The sequence below is a fragment of the Columba livia genome, chromosome 8, assembly GCF_036013475.1.
Source record: "Columba livia isolate bColLiv1 breed racing homer chromosome 8, bColLiv1.pat.W.v2, whole genome shotgun sequence".
Lineage (NCBI taxonomy): Eukaryota > Metazoa > Chordata > Aves > Columbiformes > Columbidae > Columba > Columba livia.
In genome coordinates, this window is record NC_088609.1 from 31,088,177 (window position 1) to 31,114,903 (window position 26,727).

The 26,727-nt window shown below is 40.7% G+C and overlaps 1 long non-coding RNA gene across 4 annotated transcripts in view; it reads left to right on the forward strand.

Moving 5' to 3' along the window:
* The window catches only part of LOC110361749 (uncharacterized), an 88,054-nt gene that overhangs the window by 5,215 nt on the left and 56,112 nt on the right, over positions 1-26,727 (forward strand). For 3 of the 4 annotated variants that reach the window (XR_010474413.1, XR_010474412.1, XR_010474415.1), the window contains exons 2-7: positions 474-552; positions 9,406-9,556; positions 12,238-12,409; positions 16,349-16,499; positions 22,424-22,561; positions 25,513-25,622. This is a non-coding gene — a long non-coding RNA (uncharacterized LOC110361749). Of the gene's footprint in view, positions 1-473; positions 553-9,405; positions 9,557-12,237; positions 12,410-16,348; positions 16,500-16,938; positions 17,045-22,423; positions 22,562-25,512; positions 25,623-26,727 lie in introns of all 4 variants that reach the window. The other variant, XR_010474414.1, reaches the window with a different exon arrangement.

Sequence of the window (26,727 nt, forward strand, 5' to 3'; positions counted from 1 at the left end):
AATTTATTATAACTGGGTCCTCACTTTGTATTACGCTGCAGCTAGGCAGGGTCTGAAAAAGTGACTCTTACACGTAGATCCTCATTGATTTTGATTTCATCAATATTATGAGTTCATTCAACATGGTTTGGTTTGGGGTGTTTTTGTTGTTTTTGTTTGTTTAACATCTGGAACCAATTATCTTTTATTGGTATGATTGGTTTCCAAAAACACCGGTGAGTGCTACAACTGGCCTGCCACAGATTATGGAGAATTTCGGTAGGGTTGGCGGAAATGTCTCTTGGAACCATCGGCAGGGTTTGTGTTGAAATGATTTATTTCACGAGTCACGTTGCTTTGCATTTCTGTAGCACTTTCTGTTTGAAGACCTCGGAACTATATGTAAATGAATTCAGCAGCGTAGAAATGCGTAGGAGGAGATAACTATTTTATATTTATGCTTGGCTCTATGTCATTGTTGCTTGTCTTCGCAGGTGAGTGGACTGCATGAAGAGGACTGTCTGATTTGCCTGAGATCACAAAAGTGCAAGAACCGGCAACACTGACAGAAAAGTAAATTTCCCCACTCTTGAATCTAGACAGAATACCACCAGCTTATTTCTTTAAATATATATATATATATATACAAACATGTTTATGCTTATGTGTTGCATTTTAACATAGCAAAATACTCAGGAAAGGAATTTAAACAATGAAGTTAGTTTTTATTAAGACGGAATACAGTATTTTGCCCCTCACATTAAGGACTCGGTTATTTTATTATCATACCTAAGATGAGGAGTTTGTTACATGCTGATATACAAACGGTTATGGTGCCAAGATAATTACCAATGCGTCATAGCCATGTGTGTTTTGTTCCAGCTTCAAAGCTCTTCAGCCATCCCTACCCATCAACATCAAGTTTCTACTCCTATTATAATTAAAAACATATTTACCTTTGAACTCTGGGGGAACAAGAAGTGGCCCCTTGGGTAACTGTGTGAAATAATGGACTTCAGTAACATTTACTTCACTCATCCAATCTGTGTGTTGATTTGAACCAAATTACTCAAGTAATCACAGTACAGTTTACTTACGGCTTTATATTTTTAATTATCATGCAAGTGTCTAACACTAGGAATGATCTGTATTTAGGAAAAAGAGGGAAAGGTATTATGAGTGGTTTTCTACAAGCAGTGTTCAGATAATACACACAAACCAAAAAAAAACCAGACAGCTGCTCTGAAATCTATAGTGTGTTTCAAGTTTTGTGAATTCTAGTGGTAACTATAGCAAAGAAAGCAGGTGAGCATTTTATATCGGTCCAAAAAACCATTTTCACTTTGTGTTGCTGAGACCCGAGGTTCTGAAAAGAAATGGAGAATATTATCTTGCTTTTCCCCAAAAGAAGTTAACTGATAATCTGTCTTCATCTCTTAATTTTTGCCTCTTGTTCATTTCTCTTGCTTTCTCTTGCTCATTTATTGTCTGTCTTTTGAATGTCCTTTTGTCGGTAATTTTCATTGTCTGCTTTTATGTCACTTGGCAAAAACCAAGGCGATAAATTACAGACTCTTCACAAGAGCGAACGATCACCAGTGGCTTTGCTTGTGATACTTTTATGGGATGCCTTATCTTTTCCCTTCACTTATAAATGAATGAGATTTGAAGTGTTTGATAGGAAAGGGGAAGCGGCATAACTATTTATAGAGTCACAGCTACAGTGTTGAGAAGGAAAACACGTTTCAAATCTGTAAGTGAAAGCTGGATCCCATTTGGTTTTGTAGTCATTCCCTTTTTATGAGTGAATCAGGATTGTGCCCTGTCATTATCTGGGATTCTACTATAGCCACTCAAAGCTTTCCCCACTGGAATATCTGATCCCATCACTGAGGTTAATGGCTGTAGTCTCGCAACAACTCAGGGAGATTTATACACCTCATTTCACAGTTTCTTAAACTGAGGCTTAAAAAGGTGAAGCCATTGGTTTGAGTTACAAAGGAAGAATGTAGGAAAATTTTTAGTTCAGTTTGGATCACCCTAGTCCTATGTCAGCACTTTCACCCTAAAGCTATTGTTCTGTTGTGATGCAAAGAATAATACATGACTCATGCATGTATGCTTCTTTTTCTCTTCTATATAGCCATTTAGAAGAGAACCACCATATAAATGTTAATAAGCCAGTGTGAAATATCTGGAAACATGCATTATCATTTGGCTAAGATTCAAAACTCAAGATTTATTAAGTCATCAGAGAAGGCTGATGGCCAAAATAACAGGCTAGCTGTAGATATTGCTGTAGTATCTCCCTGTGCTTCCTAGTCCCCTCTTTGGAAAATGAAATGTCAGGCCTGGGAAACTGTATTTTTGGTGAAAGAACGGGTAGTGGTGTGATCATAGTGAAAAGTGTGGTGGAGGGATTACACTCTCAAACTTTCCAGGTCTTCTGAATTTCAGAATAAAAAACAAACTAACACCAAAAACCAGAATGTGGGAGATATAATTTGACGCTTTGGGACATGTTTCCTTTCAGCTGTATCGCTTACCTGATTTTGCTTTACCCTTTTCCACCTTCAGACTCATTCCATCTTCACCCACAAACTCTCTTGATTCATTTGACTTTGCCAGTCCTTCCTCCTCCTTATCTTAGGAATTACTGAGCTCCTTATTATCCACAACCAGGATTTTCGGTTTCTATTCACATTCCCTGACACAGCTCTAGCCTGAAAATCACCTCTCACACCTCTTCCTTCTTGCTGCCGTAAAGACTCTCCTGCACAACAGAGGAGATCACGTAGATTATTGCACAGCCCGTTGGATAACTTGGAATGACGTTTTATTTTTCAGGAGTGAATCCGAAACCTGCAGTAACTTTGGGAGGTTTGGTAGGACAAGCACTGCAGCACAAATCTCTGTTAGACGTGGAGTCGCGGGCTCCTGCAAATTAGGGTTAAAGAAAGGAGCAAGGGGGATGTATTCTACAACCATCTATAATTCCATTCATAATGAAGAAAGGAGAGGGGTTTTTTGTGAAGATCTGTTTCTAACAAAATAGAAATATGGCAAACATGTTTCACTTCATTACATGTTACCACTGTTGCTGTAGTTCTGCAAATCCAGCTGAAGAAACAAAGGTTTAGGAAGAGCAAGCCCTATGGGCCCACCATTGCTTTTTTATCACTCCCTATCACGCCAATGCAATTATTTGCTGCAACATGCTGTAACACGGGAGAATGAAATTACCTAAGCTAAGAAACAACTTTTATTTTCTGTTTTTCAACCTGAATCATTCAACAGATTGAGTTTGCATGGGGATGGGAAGCTGGCTGGCGATTCTTACACCTACTTTTGCTACTGCAGCCAACATGCAATGGCTACGGTGTCAGGACAGCAGTACTCTGGGTCCTGCATCCCTAGATATGACTGGCTTGGTATTTAGGAAGACAAGCAGTGCCATACCATGAAGTGGCTACTTGTAGTTCTTTTATTATCAGTAGGGCAAAATAGGTACAAAGCAATGAAGGCGGTGGGTGCGTGATGAATTGTTATTCACTAAATCTTCCAGTAGCAGGGGGCATATGTTGAAACAAATAAGAGGCAGATTTGAAAGTTTGATTGAAGAAAGTGAATTCTTTAAACGGCGTGCGCTGAACTTCTGGAATTAGTGTCCATTGAAGCGATGGAGTAACAGTGAACACAAGATAAAACATTGTCAGGGGTCTTGAGAAACAAACCACAGCCAGGCACAAAAATAACATTTTCAAATACATGCTGAAGGAAGAGATTACTCTCTCATGGTCCAACATTTTTGCTATTGAATTTAATTTGTGCCCAAGAGAGACAACCAGCATTCCTGCTCTGCTTTCCTTAGCACTTTGGAGGTGTGGAAATGAGGCTTTTGAGAGTTCTTACAGAGATCTCTGGTGACTGAAATCCAGATGAAGGTAACTGCTGTACAGATGCATTTGTACCATATGGGCATTTTTATCTCCCATGAAGATGCCTGTGGTTTGGCCGGGTGCCACTGGGAGTTTTGGCACTTTTTAAATTGACCAACATACCCCTTATGTTGTTAACACTCTAATTTTAGCAGTGATTAACTTTGAACCTGCTCTGATCTCCGCTGTTCCCAGGTGATGCTCACCCTTTTCTCTGGACATGACAAAAAGTAAGATATTTGGAGCAACATAGAAACCCTGTTTAATGACAAAAGAGGAGACAGCTTGTATTATTTTTAAAACTTTGGGTCAGATTCCTTTCTGACTCATTACATTTGCTGCATATTGATTTTCCCGAAGTTACATAAGGCATAAAACCAGCCCTTTGTCACCAAAAGCAGCACAGCTGTTTCCAGGACCATGAGTCATGTGCATGACTTCTCTTTTTAACTTCCCACTGGCTTTTTAAAAATATACTTTAATATCAGTTTTGCTTTTCAACACCAAAGAGAAACAGCAATAATTCCTCCCAAGAACTGCAGGTTTGGGCAAAACATTAAGTTGTCATATGCTGCGAAGGTTGTGTTGCAAAGTTGTTTTAAACTCTGATATTTGCACAATATTGTAGAATATTGGAGAAGTAACGTATGGTTACATACATTTAAAATTCAGATTGGAGGTATTGTTTATTTAAGCAATAGTGAAACACAGCTGCTGGGGCTGTTTTAGATAACCAGGCAGTCCAGACCTTCTCTGACCAAGTCAGGCATCAGTGTGGTTAAAATGTTGTTTACTGGAACACTTTGCAAAAGCAAGTTAATGTTAGTAGCAGCAGGAAACAATGAGAAGTTTAGGCTACGCTCCCACTTTTCTAGAGTGTGTTCATAAATAGTTAAGTATCAAAACCTTTAAAAGTGGATATACGGAAAAAATAATAAACATGAGTACAGGGTGAGAATGAAATTCCCATTGAATTATTTTGTGTAATCCCATCTGGATTAACAAGACAACCACTGGTGATTAAAATCAGCTTTTCCTTGTGCTCTGGCTCCAATATTGCAGAGGTATAACAACCTGGTCTTTGTGCCACACCAATGTGAGAGCGTTGGCTTTCGAACCCTGTTTTGTTTTGCTCCAGCTTTTGTGCCAGGGATCTGACCTGAGCTGCACGGACCTCCGCAGGGAACTCCGTGTGCTCTTCTGAAGCAATGTCACCTCGATCCTCTTCTGGGTCTGGGATCGCATCACACTTGGACAAGACTGTGGCCTCAGCCTTTGTTTGATGCCCAAAACTCCTCTGGTGGCACAAAGAAGCTGCAGTCCTCTTGGCCGTTCACTTAGTTTTTATAAAAAGAACAGGGAAAGACAGCACGGCAGAAGCTTGTTTGAAAAATTACCCCATTTCTTGTGGCTACACTTGAAAATATTCATCTCCCAGTTGTTTCATTCTGTGTGATTTGCCACAAAGTTGCAGGTGGTGGTGGAGGAAAAAGCGAGTACGGTGGTCTGAAGCCAGTTGTCAAAGCGTGTCCTCATGGGTAGTCCTGCTGAGATGCCCAGATGGAGCGATACGGCACACGTGTGTCACCCCGTTTGTTATCACAGTTTTACATTAGGAAAAAATGGTTCCCGGAAAGGTCTGTCGGGCATTGGAACAGGCTGCCCAGGGCAGTGGTGGAGTCACCACCCCTGGGGAGGTTTATAAGGAATTTAAATGAGGCTCTTAGGGACATGAGTTAGTTATAGCTGGACTGGATGATCCTGAGGGTCTCTCCTGACCAAAATGATTCTATGATTAATATCTCCTGGGTGCCTACAGAGCCCGGCCAGACCACGGCATCATGCACACAAAGAGAACAAGCTGTGGATAAACTATGCGGCTCCTCCCAAGTCACCTGGCGATCTGTGGCAGATCAGGCGAATTTTACAAGTTAGTTATATGGGTTGCAAGCCCGGCCTTTTTACTGCAAGGCTCATGAAGCAAGGAATTTAGAAAACCTCCATCTAACTGGCTCTTACAGGTTTAAAAACACCACTGCTGTGCTTTGCCTGGCTTTGCAGGTGTTGTACCAGTACCGAGGCACTCAACTTGCCTCTCAAGGACAATACTGAGAATTAGGTAAAGTGTATAAAGCGCTCTGAAGACGAAAAGCACACCAGTCCTTAGTACTATGTGGGAACCATGGATTAACAGCAGTTTAGACTGGGTTTGCTGAAGTCACATCATTTGCACATTTAAAATTAGATGATATCCACATATATTAATTTGATAAATATATGAAACCTGCATATTTGCACTCATCTCTGAGGCTTTTGGTCTGTTTTATGGGCTGAGAAGACAGCGTGCATCATCCCGATTGCTGTGCTCAAGATCAAATGTAAAAATCCAAATGTAAAAATTAATGAGCGAAATCTCCAAATGCTTTTACAGTTTTGTGCATCTCGCACACTCGCAGGTTTTTATGAAGAGAGAATACAGTGATCTTTTTTTAAGTCAAAAAATCAGCGGACCAGGTTCATACCACCACCGCAGTTTAGGGAATTATTAATTCATGTAAGAGGACAGATACTAGGTTATAAGTCAAATTGCACCCAGAAATACATATAAGAACAAGACCATTTCTTTTAATCTCTGTATGTCCATGTATTTGCGCACACAGGTCACCTATATGAGTTATACAGAGACGTATAGGTGGGAGGTATGTCTAGGTTACGTCCTTTCCGTTCCTTGGGTATAACCCTGCAAATAACCACATGCTCTGCCTTTTAAAAAGCAATGCTGCTGCTTAGCAACCATTTTCTGCCTGCATGAAAGCAGAAACCTTGCAAATCACAAACAAATCCGTAGGTCCATGCAGAGGCCAAGTTAAATAAAGTGGTATCCTTTACCCAAACTCTGTCTGCTCCTCTTTTTTGCAAGGTAGAAATTTCCATGAAAAATAAGAGGGACTGTAGGACATAGAGCTTTAAAGAAGGTGTTTAAAAATTAGATAAATAGGAAATAAATATGATGCACAGGAAGTTTTCAGCCACTATGGAAAATAAAAAAATACCTCCAAAGGAGATGAAAATCGCTTAATTCAGACTTCTAAGGCCAAAGTTTAAACTGGATTTAAAATTTTCCTTCCCCTCATCATGACTAATAATTACTAATATGTGTTATTTCCTCCATAAAAAGTGAGATGGAGAGGACAAGGAGTTACTTTTGATATCCTTATTGCCAGCTCTTTTTAAACATGTTGGCCAGACAGACTCGTGCACTGACATGTCATTAACACGTGAGGCTGACTCTCACAAAAGAGCCACATCCACCCGACTACAGAGCTGGTGCTTCTGCTAAAAGTCCAATTTTCAGAGATTTTTATATTCCTAGAAATGCAGCTGGTGCCAAGACATCACATTTTTCAAAAGAAAATCTAATGAAAAGCAAATTAGGTGCCTAAATCTCAGGGCGACTAGATGCTTCATGTGGTAAGGTACTTTTGAAAATCCCATTAGGCACCTAAATATCTTTGGAAAATCTGGTCCTGTGAGGTTGAGCAAAATCCACTTGAAATCTATGGGAGTCACTCCACTGACTTCAGGAGGTTTTGAGTTCAGCAACTGTATTGTACCAGTTGTATTGTTATGTTGTGCTGGTTTTGTATCTCTGAACAGTTCTTGTGGTTTAACTAAACACCATGCAGCCACTCGCTCATTCCCCCACAGTGGGATGGGGGAGAGAATCGGAAAAGTGATACAGCTCATGGGCTGAGATAAAGACAGTTCAATAGGTAAAGCAAAAGCTGCGCATAAAAGCAAAGGAAACAAAGAATTTACTCACTGCTCCCCATGGCAGGCGGGTGTTCAGCCACTGCCAGGAGAACAGGGGCCTGTCGTGTGTATTGGTGACTTGGGAAGACAAACACCATCGCTCCAAACATCCTCCCTTCCTTCTTCTCCCCCCAAAATATATACTTACCCCCAAATATATGGTATGGAATGTCCCTTTGGCCACTTGGGGTCAGGGGTCCCGGCTGCGCCCCCTCCCAGCTCCTTACACATCTTCAGCCTTCTGGCTGAAAAGTCCTTGACCTGGTATAAACATTGCTTGGCAGCAACCAAACCAGCAGTGTGTTATCAACATTTTCTCTTAAATCCAAAACACAGCACTATGCAGCTACTAGGAGGAAAATGAGCATTATCCAAGCTGAAATGAGGACAAGAGCAAGTAGTAATGGCACAGCCATGGTGCAGAAGCGCAATGCTCACCCTTGAGTATGAGGATTTTACCACTTCCATTCTCCCCCAACTCTTGTGTCATGCCACAGATGCAGAAAATCCCTGGTGCAGACCTGCTCACCTGGGAAAATGTGCTGCCCAAGACACGGTTTCTGTTCCTTTGCCATGTCTGCTTTGCAATGTAGAAGCTTTACAGCCTGCAGGAAATAAAAAAAAGCTTATTGGTATAAATGTTCTGCTCACATCTCGCTTGCCAGGCTGGCTGGAGAGTAAACCCCCATTGACTGATTGCTGCATGCGCCTCTGTATGCATCTCTGTGTTATTTAAGCACAATACACCTAATTGTGGCCTAATATCTGTCTAGAGAAGCATGAATTCTCCCCAAATGAACGAGACTGGCAAGGCCCACTATTTTCTTTATCTCCTGACCTTTGGGGCAAAGACACGGACCCCTGCACCTTTTCCAAGAAAAAAGGCTGCTGTTTAGCCTGTGAAAAATATAGAGGCCTGCTTATATTTTAAAAAACACTTGAAGCTTTTCCTTTCTTTCAAGGCTTAAATACTTCCAAACACCTCCTTTTCAGGATTTAATGTTCAAGAGAAACAACTTTGGGTGCTAAAATTACAGAATCACAGAATCACAGAATGGACTGGGTTGGAAAAGACCTCAGAGATCATCGAGTCCAACCCTTGGTCCAACTCTAGTCCGTTTACTAGATCATGGCACTAAGTGCCATGTCCAATCTCAGTTTAAAAACCTCCAGGGCCGGCGAGTCCAGCACCTCCCTGGGCAGCCATTCCAATGCCTGACCACTCTCTCTGCAAAGAATTTCTTTCTAATATCCAGCCTAAATTTCCCCTGGCAGAGTTTAAGCCCATGCCCCCTTGTCCTATTGCTGACTGCCTGGGAGAAGAGACCAATCCCCACCTGGCTAGAACTGCCCTTCAGGTAGTTCTAGAGAGTGCTGAGCTCACCTCTAAGCCTCCTCTTCTCCAGACTAAACAAGCCCAGCTCCCTCAGCCTCTCCCCATAGGGCTTGTGTTCAAGTCCCTTCCCCAGTCGTGTTGCTCTTCTCTGGACCCGCTCCAGCACTTCAATGTCTTTCCTGAACTGAGGGGGAATTGTGGCTTTCCTTTGAAAATGCAATCACTAGGGAATGGATCAATTTGTTATATAATTCCAGTAACAAAAAGAAAAAAGGAATTGTCTTTTTTTTCCCCCTCAGAAATGCCTCAGTGCTGATTTTCCTTCTGGTTTGATCGCAGGTAACCCACAAACGATGAGCCCGGACATCGTAGCAGGTGGATCTCGGTGGAGCTTGCCCTGCGGCGACCGGTGAGCTGAAAGATGAGATCGGACACAACTGAATGAACACGTTTTCTCGATGCTTTGTGACCCTGTTTCATTCCCCGGCAGGTTCGTTTGTCTGATTACCTCTGCACGGTCTTGCTCATGCAACCTAAAGGCAGCCAGGTTGGCTCCTGCAGCTACAGCTAAAAAAAGAGAACAGGAATACGACCTGGCAAATGGAAGGGAACAAAACTGGAAAATTATGCAGCGAGATTTTTGACATTGCTGAAGCCCAGGAATCTTTAGGAGCACAATGACAAATCTGCCGTAAAACCAGAGGGAACAGAAAACATTTGGAATTTTTAATATAGTGATATGGCTTTTTAACTTACGCTAAGAATAAGGTGACACACTCATATGTGTAAGACATTTTTACTGTAGAATTTCAAACGTTACAAGCGTCACATTTTGGCCCTGGAGGCTGCTTTTGTATAAACCGATGCTGACATACTCACTAATGTTTGAAGGGCTTCGAGCAAGGGACTAATACATAAACTGGAGGCCTGTCTGCAGAACGCATTCTGTGTACTTAATGCCATCATTAACAAAGTTAAGCGTTACTGGATACATTTATATTTTCCAGTTTTCTTCCTGTTTTGAAGTGTCAATATCTAATGTGGCAAAAACCTTCAGGAATGTAGCAAGTGGTGCTGTTATTTCTAAGCAAACAAAGCTGGTATTGTCATTAAATATTGGGTGGGCTTTGACTAGAGAGAGATCAACACTATTAGTTCTGTTTAGGAGAGATGAAATGCTGCCAAACTTCATGATGATGCTCCTGATACCCCAGCTCTTAAACTCAACCTCTAAAAAGTACCTTTCAAAAAAGTACTCCTAACTATTTCTTATTAAAATAGAGTAAGAAATATCTGTTTTCTGGGAAGCACCTTTGCAGTCTTTCTGTGAGACAACTGATCCTTGGCTTGTGCCAACGGAGTGAAACCGAGAGCGGCTCCACTCGGAATGAAGAAGGGAAACTGTTTCAATTAACTTTGGTTGCATTTTTATCAGTGTTTATCATGGGAAGTTCCTCCAGGGTGAAAGAGAACACGAAGTACAGGGCGCTCAGCAAATCGCCACCAAAGTTGAATATTTATGAATATTTAACAGGTCTTGCAGATTATGACTGGTGGTTTTCAAGCGTGACTACCAAGGAATATACAGAGAAGTCCATGTGATGGGAAATAAAGTTTACAACCCCAGTCCATGTGTGTTGATTGAGGCCAGATAACAAAATTTAGTCTGCCAGCCTTCTTGTGTATTATACTCTAATTGCAATTAATAGCTCTGTGTACATGAAGTCTCTTAGCAATTAGCTTGTTCTGCTTAAGCTTGAAATCTGGAATGTAATTCAGATTAAGTGTTATGCTAGAAAAGTCTGTCAGTCCAAAAGCGATCTGAGAATAAACAAACACACCTGCTTCGCTGAGAACAACATGCTTGTAAAGTCTTAGGCAAATACTTCCTGAGAATGAATATAAAAATAGCAAAAGCTGTTAAGCCCTAAAAATGTCACACTGTAGCAGGACTTTCACCTTCAGGGTGGTGACAGACTGAGGAAAGTCATCTGTAACAGCAAAACTCAGGAAGAGCTGGTCTGCCTCAGTGTGGGGTGCACTGTTCAGTGCAAAAGCTAAAATCCATGGGAGCTACTTAATCTGGCATCAATTTACCCTGAACAGTAGAGGTTTTGATGTTTAAATGCTCAGCTACATGCTGCTTATTTCACCTTAACGTCTGAGGGAATCAGTAGGTCAGTGGGCTCAAGCCCAACCACCCCAGCTTCAGACTGCGAAACACGAATCTTATGCTGGTTGGGAGGAAGAACGCAATTTTCCTCACATTGCAGGATCAATAGCGTTCATTTAAACTTTATAAAGCGCTAATAAACCTTCCATGAAGGAGGCAAGTGTTATCAATCTCATGGCATGAGTGCTGACATCTCAGAGGGATGTGAAGTGACTTGGCCAGTTGAGATGGATCCTTGTTTTAATTGGTATCCTCAACAGAAGAAGATATTAGTTTTAAATATTAACACTTCAAAATACAAAACGTGTCTCCAGCTGAAAAATAGGTTGTTTAATGAAGGAATAAATACATTGATTCAATTTGAAATGCAAAATTTGATTTGGCCGTAGCAGAGCAAATATTAAAAATACTTCTTATTAATAAACCTCAGCTGTTCAGTGACCAAAACTGGATGCACAGCAGCTGATGAGCACAATACAACGCAGACAGAAATATAATGTATAGCAACACATCAGAAGGGTATTATAACCCCTACTACAAATCTGTTTACCTCTGTACAAATGTCTGATTTCTTTGCAGTCCACCCATAACAGAAGACAAGCTGTTTTTTGCCGGTGAGTTAATTTTATTTGACATTGACATCTTTCCTCAAGGTAGTGAGGAGCTGTATCTGTAATATTTCAAATCCGAAATTTGTATTTTAATGTGGCAGTAGTATTTAACATACAACAAGGCATTACAACAGGGACTGAAAATATTAGTTATTATGAGCAGTGTTTTGTGGAAAGGCATTATTCATGCCAAGATTTGCTCTTCTTTCACAGTGGTAACAATCACTGCCACTTTGATCAACAACTGTTATCTGTTTCCATTGAGAAATCCTTTTCATTGAACAAAATATATGGAGAATTTGCAGATAGGAGAATATGGTTTCAAATGTTTCATGTTCACACTTACCTTATCCCTCTCTATCCTTTCACGGTTCGTTTGGGGTTCAGGTCTTCGGTCCGTTGCCAGAGAAGGGTGGCAGATGCTGGGATCTGCGTGGAGTCAACAGCATCCGGCCAGCCAAACTTCTCCCCTTGGAAGGAAAAAAGACACAGCGCAGCTGGGAAGCACTACTGGGGATCCTGGCCCATCCGTGGGCACAAAATCCATCACTGGCCTTGTGTAAGTGGGAGAATTGGCAGCAATTTGCCTTTGCTTCGGGTTTTGCTGAGACTGGGCTGCTGAGGGTCAGGCAGCAGCAAATTGTTGCTGGTCACTGCTGCTCTCCACAACCTCCTGGCAATACAGAGCTGGAAAACCTGGTAGAGAGCTTGAATCGTTATTTTGGTTCTCGCTTTCTCACCTGCAGAAAAATGGTAAATACACTATTTCAGTGGATGGCAGACAGACCTGAGGGCAATTATGCTCCCCAGTACAAAACATCTCACATTAATAAGGCTCAGTTTAGTGCTGGGGATTCAGTGGGAAATGGCATCTGACTCCAGATCCTAATTACAAAACATTGTGTTACCTTAACTTTGCTTTTTAAAATATGCTGCTGGCCCAGTAAAAAGTAGCTGGGCTTAACGTCTGATACCCTTTTTCATTTGCAAAACCAAATCAATTAACTAGAAAAAGCATATAAACTGACCGTAGGCTAAACAATTTCATTTTCTCTAATGGTGGCTACTAGTAAAATGTTGCTACCTTTAAGCATGGTATTCAAAGATTGAGATTCTGGATACGTGTACTGCTCTGTCTTTTGTAGGTACAAAAATACTTGAAGCTTTAATAGTTTCTCCTTCAGCATTTCATTGCTGATGATTATTCACAATCCAAGGCCCAACTTTGTTAAAGGGTGGCTCTAGATAGACAGTAATTATCCTGTTAGAGATTAATGCTGCAGACAGTTGTAGATAAGGATGAAACAAACAGGTGCCACCTCATTTCCCGCTCACCGAGTGGTAGCAGCTTCTATCAGGGTTTTGTGGCTAATTACAGGTAGCTCAAAATGCCCAGACACACACAGTCGTAATGGTACAGAATAATTCAATTTTTTCAGCTGCTTGGCTTCCATCTAGATGATCCAAGGGAGGAAGAACAGCGTGCCAGGAACTTCAGGAACACTTGTTTTCCCCAATGTAGCGTATGCAGAGCAATATCTCCAGACCTTTCTAGAAGTGCCCAAGGTTTTTCTCAGGGAGGTCTTTATCACTGCATGAAGTTCAATTTGCAAAATACAAAAGCTGTAGCATATGAGATAAACAAAAAGCCAGCTTCTGCTGCTGCAGTGCTTCATAGGGATTGAAATATATATTCTCCGAGCAGAGTCCATAATAGCTCACAAAGTCCCTAAGCAAGGAGTGTAGCAGGTTTATGACTGTTAAGAAAACAAGGGTAGGAAGCCTAGATGAGGTCATAAATGCAAGTATAAAATGAAAAAGATGAAAATGCTGAGCTGAATATATGTTCTTACATCCATAAATGCAGTAGAGTCTCCAGCATGCCAAACATTTTTGTGTCTTGATTTTAACCTGCGGCTGTAACAGCTACTATGGTTTCGCATCATGTGTTAGAATGGTCCGATTCATCTCAAAGCCTTGCTATCAGTTTATCTCTGCTGACTTCACTGGTATTATGTCTTTATCTCTCTCCTCTTTAATAAGACATTCCTGAATTTTCATTCTCACTCTAAGCATGGGAAGAAATACCATATTCTCCTTTCTCTTCGTATAAGCAGAGTCCTACCCTTTTAGGGTCAAACCAAATTTTCATTAAGTCAACACCATGTTTTTAATTTATTTCTATGGGAACTGGATCAGACTTGCATAGCATGAACTATATGAAGTGTCACATCATAGTATACACATTGTAAATTTTCAGGAGACTTCATGCATTCAGGCAGTTTGAAAGGTGAAGCTAACATAAACCACATTTAGTAGATGGAGTAAGAGCTCCTTAGTTAAAATCCATTAAATTAATTTCACATGAAAACAGCCTGGCTCCAAATTATATCCAGGACATTTGAAAAATGCAGTTATACACAGATCTCATATGACACCATGGGAGAGAGGGGAAAAAAGGGAGGATAAAACCAAGTTGTAAATATTTGCAAGACTGAAATTGTTCAAGATGTAAGAAACATGAGCTGTTAACGCAATCAGTGGGAAGCATTATCTGTAGTGAGCAAGTGTTATTTTCTGGGTGTGCTTGTCTGAAAGAATTCTGCCTCTCTGTCTCTCCAGGAAATATTGGATAGCTTATGAATCTACTAGGCAACAGTAATTAATTGGAGACGCTTAAAACCAAGAAATCCCTGGTGTGAGATAAGGTTTTTTCAATTTTTTCAAAAAGAACTTGGTAGGCTTTACTTCCCTCTTGGGTGATGACAATTATTCGTGACAATACATATATGAAACTAAGAGCTTATATGAATATGTGGAAATACCGCTAACCTCCTGAGACCAACCTCCTAAGTATAAATTGAAAAATAAGCTGTTATAGTCTGTAAAAAATGAGTGATGAAGCATTACTGGATATGCAGAAATATTTTCTGGTCATTGACTACCATAAAAAGAATTACTGAAATTGCTGTAGCTCCACTGAACCCAGTGAAATATAGATAATAAAGGGTTCTGATTATGTCTTGGGGCATCATTTCTGGAAGGTCTTTTTTTTTTTTACATGACCCATTTTCAACTACATATCCATTTTTATAATGACAATAATGCAAAGGAAGCTAACATAGAGATGAAGAGCTCTTAGATTTTTGAGGCAAGGAGGATGCTATGTGGTACATATGGTTAAGTTCTTATGGTCAGAGAACAGAGGTATCTCACTATTAGTGGCGTTATATGTTGAAAAAACCAGATCTGCAATGGGTTGAAGGGTCCAGATTCCAGGACAAACAAAAATCATGAACGTAGCTTGGGTTAAACAATGTTTTAGCTGAGCAGAAGCTGTCTCATACCAAAGAGAAAAAATTATGCCCCATTGCTACAACCTTTTCATTCCTCAAGTGCAGAGGGCTTGGATGAGGCTACATTACAAACCAGCCTCTGTAAATGGCAAACTCAGAGTAAACTTGCGGCTTCCCTATTTTACACAAAGAGTAGAAAGTGGCCTTCTGCAAAGGAGGTCAAGTGGCTTCACCTGAAGAGCAGGGAAATAAAAGTGCTTTATCTCAACATCTGCTTGCCACATAAATCTCTGCACTGACCTGTGGAAGAGCAGATTTATTCTAGGGAAGCTGTTTGAATTAAGATACATGGCATAAGCATATAAGCTTTATCTCTTTTGTGCTTATGACTTTCTAAGTACAATGTTTTGTTTCTTACTTGGACACTAACTGGGCTGGGAGGCCTCCCAACTCTTATGACAGCAGATTCTAAGGGAGGCATTTTTATTCGGAAAAACATGATAAATTGCTATCCCATGAACTGCCTCTAGAGATTGTTTAAGAATAATGAACCAGAGCAAAACCAATTCAGAAAGATGTTGAACAGAAAAACATTGCCCAGTAGGACATGATGAAGTATAACTGGACAAAAGAGTTTTAAATTTAGCTTCAACATTTATCTGTGAATACTTACCTAGTGATAAAGTTTTCAGAATGTTTTCACTCCAAGTATAATTAATCTGTAATGTAAATACTCTTCACGTATTTGGGAAACAGCAAATTTAATTGAGAAGTGTGTATCCAATAATAAGCACAGAGTCACAGTCCTTCTGTATTTCCTCTCCTTTATTTCAGCAGTAGCTGTCAAGTAGGTTTTTTTTTATTCTGAAGTAATGTAATACTTTTTTTCATCTGCAACGGTACATATTTTTTAGCTGATTTGGAAATTCCTGTACTGTATTATGGAAGATTTCTGTCATCTTGACTTGTAAAACAGCACAAGTCATACATCAGCACTAGTACTTGCAACCTGAAATTGCTATGGGCAGAAACCACAATGATTTAATTCTATTCAAGAGTCGAAAACGCAGTGTTCAATGGTAAAGAATCATTGTTTTGAAGGATGAGATTTTATTACTTTTATCTTTAGCGCTATCAGTTTCCATTTGGTTTGGCATGATTTGGTTTGGCCAGATAGAAATGGGATTTCTGTTCTGTTCCAGAGGAACAAGCATTTCCACTCCCAAACGTTCCAGTAAAAAGGACAAGGACTGCAGAGGTTTGAAGACTGAGCTCTTCCCTTCTCTCCATGGCCCCTCGATCTGCTTTTGACATCAAGGTTGTGGCCGACCAACAGCTCTAAGTTAGTGCTGAGTAAGTACTGCTCAGTTCCACCTCTGTTGAGGTTAGAGAAATGCCGGCATGAACGGTACCTGATCTGATTCCTGTGAAAAAATAAAAGCACAGTGGAGATGGTGTTTTGAAGACGAACGAGTCTGTCGTAGGAGGTTATTTGAGAAAACAAAGCATAAATCATAACACCTACTTGCATGGTAGGGGAGAAAAGTAGTCAGTCAAGCTATTGCGAATAAACAAAGCAAGGAGGTGAAAATAGCAGGAGTGCCTGTCTGGATAATGAGAGGTTTGGATATACGGACAAACTGGGCTATTCAGGAGCAATGAAAAGAGATTTCAGAGCAGGCTTATTTTCTCTTGCCATCTCCAACAGACAGACAGTGCAAATAATAATGGGAACAGCAAACTGTGCTTCCAGATCTGTTCTTCATGTTTATTCTGCTTGATGTTTTTTAAGGAAGGGAAGGGAACATCTTGCACTTTCCTGGATGGCTCAGCTTCAGTTTCTGTGACTGTTTTTGAACTGCCCTTCCTAAAAACCAATGTCACTTCAGTAAATGGAGGTAAGCAAGATACAGCAGCATTAAAAGCAATATATCAGAGCTGAAAGGAGTATAATTATCTGAATTAAAAGTGATTTCTAGGTAGTCAGTGCTTGAGTAATAAAGGAGAATGCCAGTGTCACTTTACGAGATCTGACACGCAAACCGACTCCATCTCCTCCTGAATTTCTATCTGCTTCAGATGTCTGGCTAGCCAAGATTTTTCCTTGCAGCATGTGGAGGTGACAGCCAGCACAACTGTGATATCACTGCATGATCTTCTGTACTTAGGGAAAATTAAGTCATTTAAAAAACAAACCAAAACAAACCAAACAACCACAATCCCTAAAACTCACATACAAATTCAAAAAGAAAGGAGCACCATAAACAAGTTGCTGAAATAGAAAACAAGACACAGTACCCCTCCCCTCTGGCTTTATCCAAGGCTTCTTTTGCCTTTGTTTTGCTCTCGCTCTGGCATATCTAGGCCAGTATTTACTAATTACCAGGAAATGGAAAATGGTTGCTGAATAGTATTAAAGGACGATTCTCATATTTAAAGCCTGTGTTATCTAACATGCTCCATAAAAAAACCCCACTTACTCAGAAGAACTTTAAGGAAACAAACAAATAGTGCATTATTACATAATTGGAGCTCAAGTTGGGTGCATTATCTATTATATATATACACTTACAAATCCAGCCGCATTTTACCTATTTACCCATCCCTCCAAGCGCAAGGCACGGTAATTGTTACCACACCTTCGAAACTTTCCACGGCAAGGTGTGGTCTATTGTCAGGATTATATCAGATCTTGAACTTGCATCCACAGAGAGGAAGCAGTTAGAACCTGCCAGTAACGTCAGCAGAGAGAAAGGAGAAATTTGGAAGAAGAAAGTAGAAGAAAAACTATGGAAAGCTTACCCTCCCCTCTTTTTTTTCCAAGTTATTAAAAAGATTTGCATAAGGGTTTGTTTGGTGAGCTGGAAATAGGTGAGGAGAAGGGTGCTGGCATACCATCAGCTAGTAAAAGTATGCAGAATATTTGTCTAAAAGGAAGATTTACTAATGCCTCTGGCAGTGGGGTGCAGCCTTCAGAAAGCTGGCCACTAGTTTAAATTCTGGCCAGATGGGGTTAGGAATTGCCACTGCCACCAAAGCTGGCAACTGGTACAGGCACGATATTATTAGATGGACATTTGATAAGTTAAGGCATATATACAACTTTAATTTCACTTATCTAGCTGACAGATTCAGCCCAAATACACAAATTAGCATTGTTTTGTTCGTGTTTGTTTTCCAGGATGCTTGTCAAATCAGGAAGTGTTGGAGTGCACTGAAAAGATGTTGTTTTCCTAAAGCAACTTCTAAAAATGTTGAAAATAAGAAGTACTCGATGTATATTCAAATTTTATAAAAGGGAAAAAAATCGCTCAGTAGTGTGCAGAAGTTATTGTAATGCTAGTTTTATCAGAAGATTTGCAATAATTCCATGCACTTATATATAGAACTGTATTAGCATTCTGTGAGAAAAAAGGCTATTTCAGTCTGTTCATCCACTAAGGAGATAAACCAGACTGTTATGTCAGCCTTGACAGCAACTCTGAGTCTTCCTGGATATATCTAAGAAAAGGGGTTTATAACTATCACCATATGGAGCTATAACATATGATGCAGCCTAAAGCTATTTCCTTTGAAAGCAGAGCTCTAGATTCCTGTAATAAAGCCATGGATGTAAAAACCTGTTGTGAACTTGACAAAACAAAGTATCCGACACAGGTTCTGCAATTTCCTATTAGTACCTGCGGTGGAGTATAGCATAACCATACATTTTAATTTACCTGTGATTTTTTTTTGGCTGAAGACCTCTATAAAGGGGCTTTAGGTACGTATGGTCCTACAGATAACTGGTTAGTCCAGAGCCATGTGGGACTTACCAACCCAAACAGACACTGAGGTTGTGAGATTATGTCAAGCCTTAGCAGGGTAAGAAAGGACAGAGGTCTGGGAAAATGTCTAAATCAAACAGTAGTTGTTGAGCCCACTGGAATTTTTTGGACAGATGAGTGTGGTGGGCTGTGCTGGCCGGAGCTCCACCAGCTGCTCCAGGCACAAGGATATTTCAGCCAGAGGGGTTATGCTATAGAGTGCAGAATTTCCTTTCCTGGTGTCTGTTAAATGAATACGTAAAGCTCAGGTTGGTGTTTTTAATGCAGAAGACATCTGCTGTCCCTTATCTTCTCCAAATCTTCCTCCTGTGAGGGTCACTTGAGAGGAACAGGCTTTGACTCCCATCGGTGCAGAAATCCCTTTTTGCTGTATTCTGTCCCCCCTGCAGGGAAGCCAACTGCTCTGTGAAGTCCTTTTTTCTGCTTTCTACCAGGGGCTGCAGCACCAGGACGTATCTTTTGCCATGTGTGTGCTTTTTCCCCTCTCTGTACAGCCCTGCGTGTCCCCTCTCTTGCACCTCGCCGCAGCAGATGAGGCGGCACGTCGGGCAGCGTGCACCCCTAGCACGGGTGGACTCCATCTCTGTTTGAACCAGAGAGCAGAGGGAAAATATTCATAAAAGCAAACATCAAACCAGACTGTTGGAAAGTATGGTGAGCATCGCAGGTTACAACAAGACCAAGAATCTTACTTATAACATGTTCTAGCCAGATCTCCGTGTTTGGTTAAAATAATATATGTTTATACTTGGTTTGAATAAAAGATCATACACACAGTGGTATTTAACGTGAGCAGGTGTACATGTCAGGGCTTAAATTCAGTGAAGAATGTGAGTAGCATAATTGTTGGCTCTCTTTCTTGACCAGGAGTTACCATCTTATTAATTGTGAGACACAGGTTCACACAAGACGTTGTCCTGAGTAATAGCACAGGTAATCACTGACATCAAGCAAAACAATGCTGCGATGTTAATGAGTAGATTTTTTTTAATTAACAGTCTTCAGGGGATAAGAATCACGGCCATAAATTTTAAAACATTTGCAAGGGTGCTGTACACAACCAAAGTAAATCTACTCAACCTCTGGAGCACAGCAGAGAATAAACAGTATTAGGAGCTCAGTTTAAGGAGGTGGGGCATTACTATAAAAGGGTTATCCTCCTAAAGGGGAACGCTATTTCCATCGGGGAAATCATATATATTAGATCACCATACATCCATCCGTAGGTCAACACCACTTTACCAGACTAAGCTATTGCCACACAGACTCGAGGTGTTTGGCCCCGGCTTTCTTCAGCGCTGGGTGTAATAACTTTGATGGAGCACTGGTTCTTGTGATTATTTGCACCGTGATTACTTGCTGCTGTTGAGTTTTTATTTACAGGCTTACAGTACTTAATGGACACGCAGGGAATTCGGTGGCAGGAGGTGCAGTGGATATCTGCATAAGCGTATTCACATGAATAAAACAAGTTGACAGTGATTGACGCTATGGATGATTAAACTAGGGGTAGTAGGTAACTAATCATACCTGTTGAACAACGGTTAAGAACTGCAAATGCTTTTAATGATAGATTAGCTATCTATCATTAAAAGCTATCTATCTATTTCCCTACTGTTGGCATTGAGTGAGTCCCATCATCTACTCTGTCACATAGAATAGTGGAAATACAAAAATACGGCGGGTCTGGGGCTGGAGGTGGGTTCATCTGCTGCATGGGGGCCAGGGAGCACTCCAGAGATGGGGTTTCTTGCAGCTTCCCCCCCAGGAACAGCCTGTCATTAAATTTTGGCTAAATTAATTATTATCATCAGGCTTTTTTTTTTCGTATGAGAGCTCATGTAGCTGGAGTCAAAGCGCATTTCTTGCTGCAAATGCGTGAGGCTTGTGCTGCAACTGCTGTTTGTGTCTCCATTACAGGAGCAAAACCCCAATTTTCATTTTAATGTTTCGATTTATACTTTCGACTTCTAGGAAAAAAGGATCAGTGACGTGAGAGGAACTGTGGTGTTTGTGATTCATGCTCTTCTATGTCTCGTGCATGCACTGCAGCTGTACCTGTAACTGCGTGAATAATGATTGTGCTTGAGCTGGGCCTACGTAGGTGTTGAAAATCAGTCATGCAGCCGTGCTTTGCTAAGCCAGGACCATCGCAAACCCTGCCTGAGTGGCTTCTGCTTGCTTACAAAAGGCCCTTGAACACAAAAACTGAGAGAGGAGAGCCAATTCCTGGCTTTAAGCAAACTTTCTGTTACATGAGGGAGGAAAAAGGGATTTCAGACCTTAAAATGGTTCGGTCTTAACAGTTTAAGCCTGACCCAAAGCCCACTGAAATTAGTCTCAGCCTAACTCCAGTTCAGTGAGAATCTTTACATCATAAGGTATTATTTGGAATGGAGCAGTAGGAGGAGAAAAGGTCAGTCTGAGCTAAAAGTACACGACAAACTTCTGTGTACTGTGAAAATGGGTAATAAAAGCTGTCCTAGCACACTAAACCTTCCCCCCATTTGTACTTGCATCACCTTTTTGTCTTCTAGCATCCCTGTTCGAGAGTGTGCTTAAAATTGACTATGCTGTATAAATTCAGGAGCCTTAATTCACATAAATGGATAGAAAAGCTGTCCTTGTTTGTCTTTTCCTTTGTGGAAGGAACGAGAGGCCAGAGCCCAGGCATTGCATTGATGCAGAAAAGCGGTCACATTAAAGCAGGGCATAGAACAAAGTGTATAAACATGTGAAGGGATAGGAGAAGGCTTTGAAAACAATACACATAAATATAACCTAAACCCTAATACTGGAACTTGGTGAGAGCAGCTGCAGTCTTGCTAAAGTCTCCATTATACCAACATGTTTTTACCCGCTTCATTTTCGGCCAGAAGTCCTGCATGACCTGTTGCTGTTTGAAGATTAGTGTTAGAAATCCCAAGCAAAAATTTCTTCGCTTCTTCTTGAAACCATTGCAGAAAAGTAGAATAAATATGCACTTCTCCTATTGTAAAAACACTTGAGTTATGGTTCTTAACATGCTAGTGCAGGAAGTAAAACAAACGAACAAAAAACCCCACAGCAACTGAAAGAAAAGACAGAATTGGAAATGCGATTGACTCTTTCAGGATCCCAGCCATAACCAGAGAAGATTTATGTTTTCTTTTGAAACTGCTCATTCAGTACCAGTTTATTTTAAAACTTCATCCCGCAAACATCTAGAAGTATTAATTTCATACTTGCGAGTGGTTATTAGTTTCAGTGGATGTGAGATCACCGTCTAAATTCTGCTAAACTACTTCACGTTTAGTTTACTAAAGCTGGGAACTGTGGGGTTGACCGGTTGCTGTTGAGACAATTTACCTGGGGAAGATTATAAGCCTATCAATCAAAGCTGCTTCTAAGATATTTATTTTTCCCTGAATATTAACTTGTTTAAGTGACCAACATTTCCATGTCTTACAGAATGTTAAACACCCAGCAGATGACAGCTACGCTTTCTGGAAACACCCAGTAATCCGACGTTCCCCGAGGGACAGCGGGAAGCACAGAACTAAGAGCTCATCAATTGTTTAGTTGGATTCTGAGTCACATGGTGAAAAGGTCAGTGTAAATTGGGCATGCGCTTTATAATTAGTTTGCAGAGATTAGTGATATGCTAATGACCCAAATTCCAAGAGTTGTTCTTAGTGCACACAGAGGGCATGTGGGTATATTGGATTCAGAGTCTCGGCAGTACAGGAGCAAATAGAGTTGTAGTTATTTTAAAAGAGACGATAGTTTTGGAAGTTAAAAAGGAATCTATTAAAAGAGGAAAACAAAATGACTAGAACAGTGTGAAAGACACTAAGTAGCCTCAGTAAACCAAATAAGCAAGATTTTGCACTTCTGTTGGCTTCTGCCTCACATATAATCGCTTAAATTATTGAGTTTTCGTAGTATATGATTAACTCTTTCCCAGTCATCCGTATCTCCCATGAGACTGTACCCAGTTAGATTATCCAGGCCGTGCAGGTGGGTGCCTGTAACCTTGTTGCTGAAATGGAGCACAACCTTATTTTGTTCTGTCAGCTCAACACCACAAGCGTTCCCCTCCCTCTGTCCCTCCCAAAAGGCACGGCGGGCACAGAGAGGAAGGAAATCCTGAGGGATTATATCAGTGTCACGGCATTAACACTTAGTCGATGACAACTGTAAGGATTAATTCAAGCTGGTGAAATCCTTCTTAGCTAGAATAGGAACCAGCAAACCATCTGGTGGAAAGAGCAGTATGACAGGGCCAAAAGGAAATACTGTCTGAGCAGTCAAAGGAAAAAATAAACCTTTCCGCAGACTTTTGGGAACTGTTGCGTTTCCGAAGCGTCTGGCCACAGCAAGTGACAGTTTGGATTGTGGTGGTTTAAATAAATAGCGTGGCAAAATATGGTGTTTGTGGCTCAGGAAAAAATTAGATTTTAAGCTTTTAAATTTAGTATAATAAAGCACAATGCTTGCATAGAAAGACTACGTAAAAAAATGGTGCGTTCTGTGAAATAATATTGTGCCATACAATCTGTTTTCCTGCTAATGTCTGTTCTGTTGCCAGATTGCTACCTGCAGCAGAAATGCTGCATAACTACATTATTTTATTGCTTCCTTATTGAATGATCGTTACAAGTAAATCTCTTTTCCTCTGCTGTTCTCTCCTACTTTCCCTCCCTTGAGAGAGGGGCTGTTGGTCTCTGTACGCACTTTGCTTTACCCTGAGGCGGAATAAATGAGGTGTGTGTAATCGCAAAGACAAAGCACAAGTGACCCAGATATCCAGGTGAGGTCAGTATCACAGCTCTTGGGGTAGGAAAGACGGGCTGGCCTACAAAGGCAAGGTGATCAGCCTCGTAAACTGCTTTGAGGTTACCTCTCCAGGAATTAAGTGTCTTTGTCTCTGGAGAAGATCAGACAATGTGAATTGGATTTATGGTGACGTCCCTCCTCTGCGATGTCACTTTGCTGATGTTTATACTAGAAATAAGGTCTTGCTTCTGATGCGTTGGAGCTTGGTTCACTTGTTTCAGCCACCTTATAAATAAAGGAATCTAATTTACAGCCTCTGTTTTCTGAGGTGTGTGCTGCCACCATTGACTTATGTAATACATAACGGCAATTGCCTCACTGTGAATGATTGCTGGTGACACCACGTGCAGTCTCACGGGAAGGAAGTTTCCGAAGGGCATCCAGTAAATACATTTTTCATCCACTTGGATCTGTCGTTCCCTTTTTAGACTTAGAAATTCTCTTGTTTGCTTATCTCCGAATTGAACAGTAAAAGTGCTTGCGCAGCTGACACTGTTGTTCCACGGCAAGGTTTTCCTGGCTTCCTGTGCCTATGGAAAGTTTTCATCCTGCTTCTCCCCAAATATTGCCATGCCAAGGAATTTATGAATGCAGCACTCTGGTGTGTAAACTAACGTAGCCTTGCAAATATAAGAACTGCGCGAAAGTGTTCGTTTTCCTGATAGAAAAACACTGAGGCGTTGGTTCACATTCCTCTTTTGTATGTGGAAGCCAGAGCAAATCTGAACAGCAGAGTCCTAAGATGTGTAAGGCTTGTCTGGTACTTGCAATGAACCTGTTTATTGCAAGAGGCAATAACAATCAATGTGTTGCTACAACAGGGCACCAAATTTTCCTTAGACGTGCTGGCACGAGCAGTAGTCCTGCTCTTGAGCTCAGCCTTGCCCTCTGAATGCTGCTGGGTTTGAAAACATGTTTTCACAATATATCGTTTCATCAGCGCTCAGAAGTTTCATGGATCTTGAAAGATTGTTTTCTCTCAGTGGAGCCTAAAATAAAGCTAAATTGGGAATTTTTGGATCCAGATTTGAAATAAGAGGATCAAAGGAATCAAAATATCAGCAAAGATAAAAGAGTTTGTTTGCCAGTGTCAGGTCTTACCGGTGCTACTGGGGGCTCTTTCGATCTTTGGCAATATCAAGCAGGAAGCATCTGTGTGTGCTTTCTTACAACACAAAACCACACATTTCTGGCCTTTGCCTTACCAAAGATAGGGAATAAGATGTCTCTTGACGTCTGTCTTTCAGAATATTGGACATACCCCAAAATCTGGAGTTACTTGGTTTGTGTCTTTTTGATCAGTTTATGGTCAGTTTGTCTCATAACATTAAAACTGTGTGAAAGGTTGGAGCCGTCCGTCCCCCTTTTGCTTCGATCTGGGTGATAATCCATCAGGCTGGTCAGTTGTTCTCACAAAACAGCTGTGCCCTCAGCACGAAGAATAAATAACAGGAATGAGTCATCACAGCGAATTTACAGGAGTCCTGAAGGAAAAAATGATCCTGGAAAACTGAGTCATCAGAACACATCTTCACCAAACATCTTGAGAAATCATAAACTGTACAGCAAGATTCCCAATGCTATCAATAATTATTTACCAATTACTAGTTATTAATTACTAGTTACCATAAGCACTGTGCTCCAAGCCTATCAACTCAAGACAGAACAGTAAATGCTGTATCATTTGGGAGGTAAAAGTACATTAAATTATTATGTTTTAGGCATCATGAGAATAGACATGCTGATTCGGACCAAGGTCTTGCACAGCCTCTTACTTTGACTCCAGTATTGGACAGAAGCGGATGGATGACAAGAAAGAAGTAAAAAGAGGGTAAGTATAATATATATCATCTTTCCCTCTCTTCCCCCTGCCTATTCCATGTGCTCTGCCAGATGCCTTGAGATTTTGCTTATTAAAAATGGAAAAGGCAACAAACGGAAAGAGCAACAAAGGTCCAGAGAACGTCCATGTGAGATTTGACAGAGTAGAACTCCACAGCCAAAATCCAGAAAGAGACAGTTCATTACGTAGCTTATGGTAGACCTGTGCGACTCTTCGCCAAAGGGTGCTGTACATGCACAAAATTAACATTTGTTTGAAAGATATTTGGACAAGTGCTTTGGAAAGGCCCAGCAATCTTGGTTTGTTCTGAAGCTGACTTCTTCCATCTTCACTGGTTCTTCCAGCACAAGAACTGGTGCATAAGATGAATAGTTGATTCTTATTCACCTCCTCCATACGTAAACAGCTAAAATATCCCCTTTAAGTCAAATGTTTTCTGTGCTGTAGAGTTTCCACTCAATCATTCTTCATATAGAAGTTGTTTCATACATTTAATCATGCTCATTGCTCTCTCGTGAACCTTTTAGATGCTTTATGTTTCACCAAAGCTTCACAGAGCGCTCGCTGTGAAAGAACCCTGGCTGGATGTAATGGCATCGTGTTATTTTCCGTTTCATGCTGTATTGCTTTCGTAATAACTCCCGAGGCATGGCTATCCTTTCTGACAGCTGCCAGCCACTGAGCTGATGAGTGTATGAAAATCTGCATCTAAACCCTCGTTCTTGCTGTGTCTGTTTTCCCGTAGTTGCTCAAAATGTTGATTTAATAATCCCAAAACTAATGAATAGTATTTTTCATTACAGCTATTTACAAGATCATACTTGCGTATCCATGCTGAATTTAATTAACTTTAATAGGTTGAGCGATTTCAATCTGCATCTTTTGGCGTCTTAAGATCTTTTCTACATTTGGCCTGAAATGAGCATTAAATATCTTGTTCTGGCAGTTTGGGGTCACCATAATCATAGCTGTTTAACACCGAATACATGAAACAGAGCTACGCCATCTGCAATTACACGAGCTTTGTCATGGATAATTAATGAGATATTATTAATACCCTCACGTTGTTGAAAGTATATTCACATGCTTATGA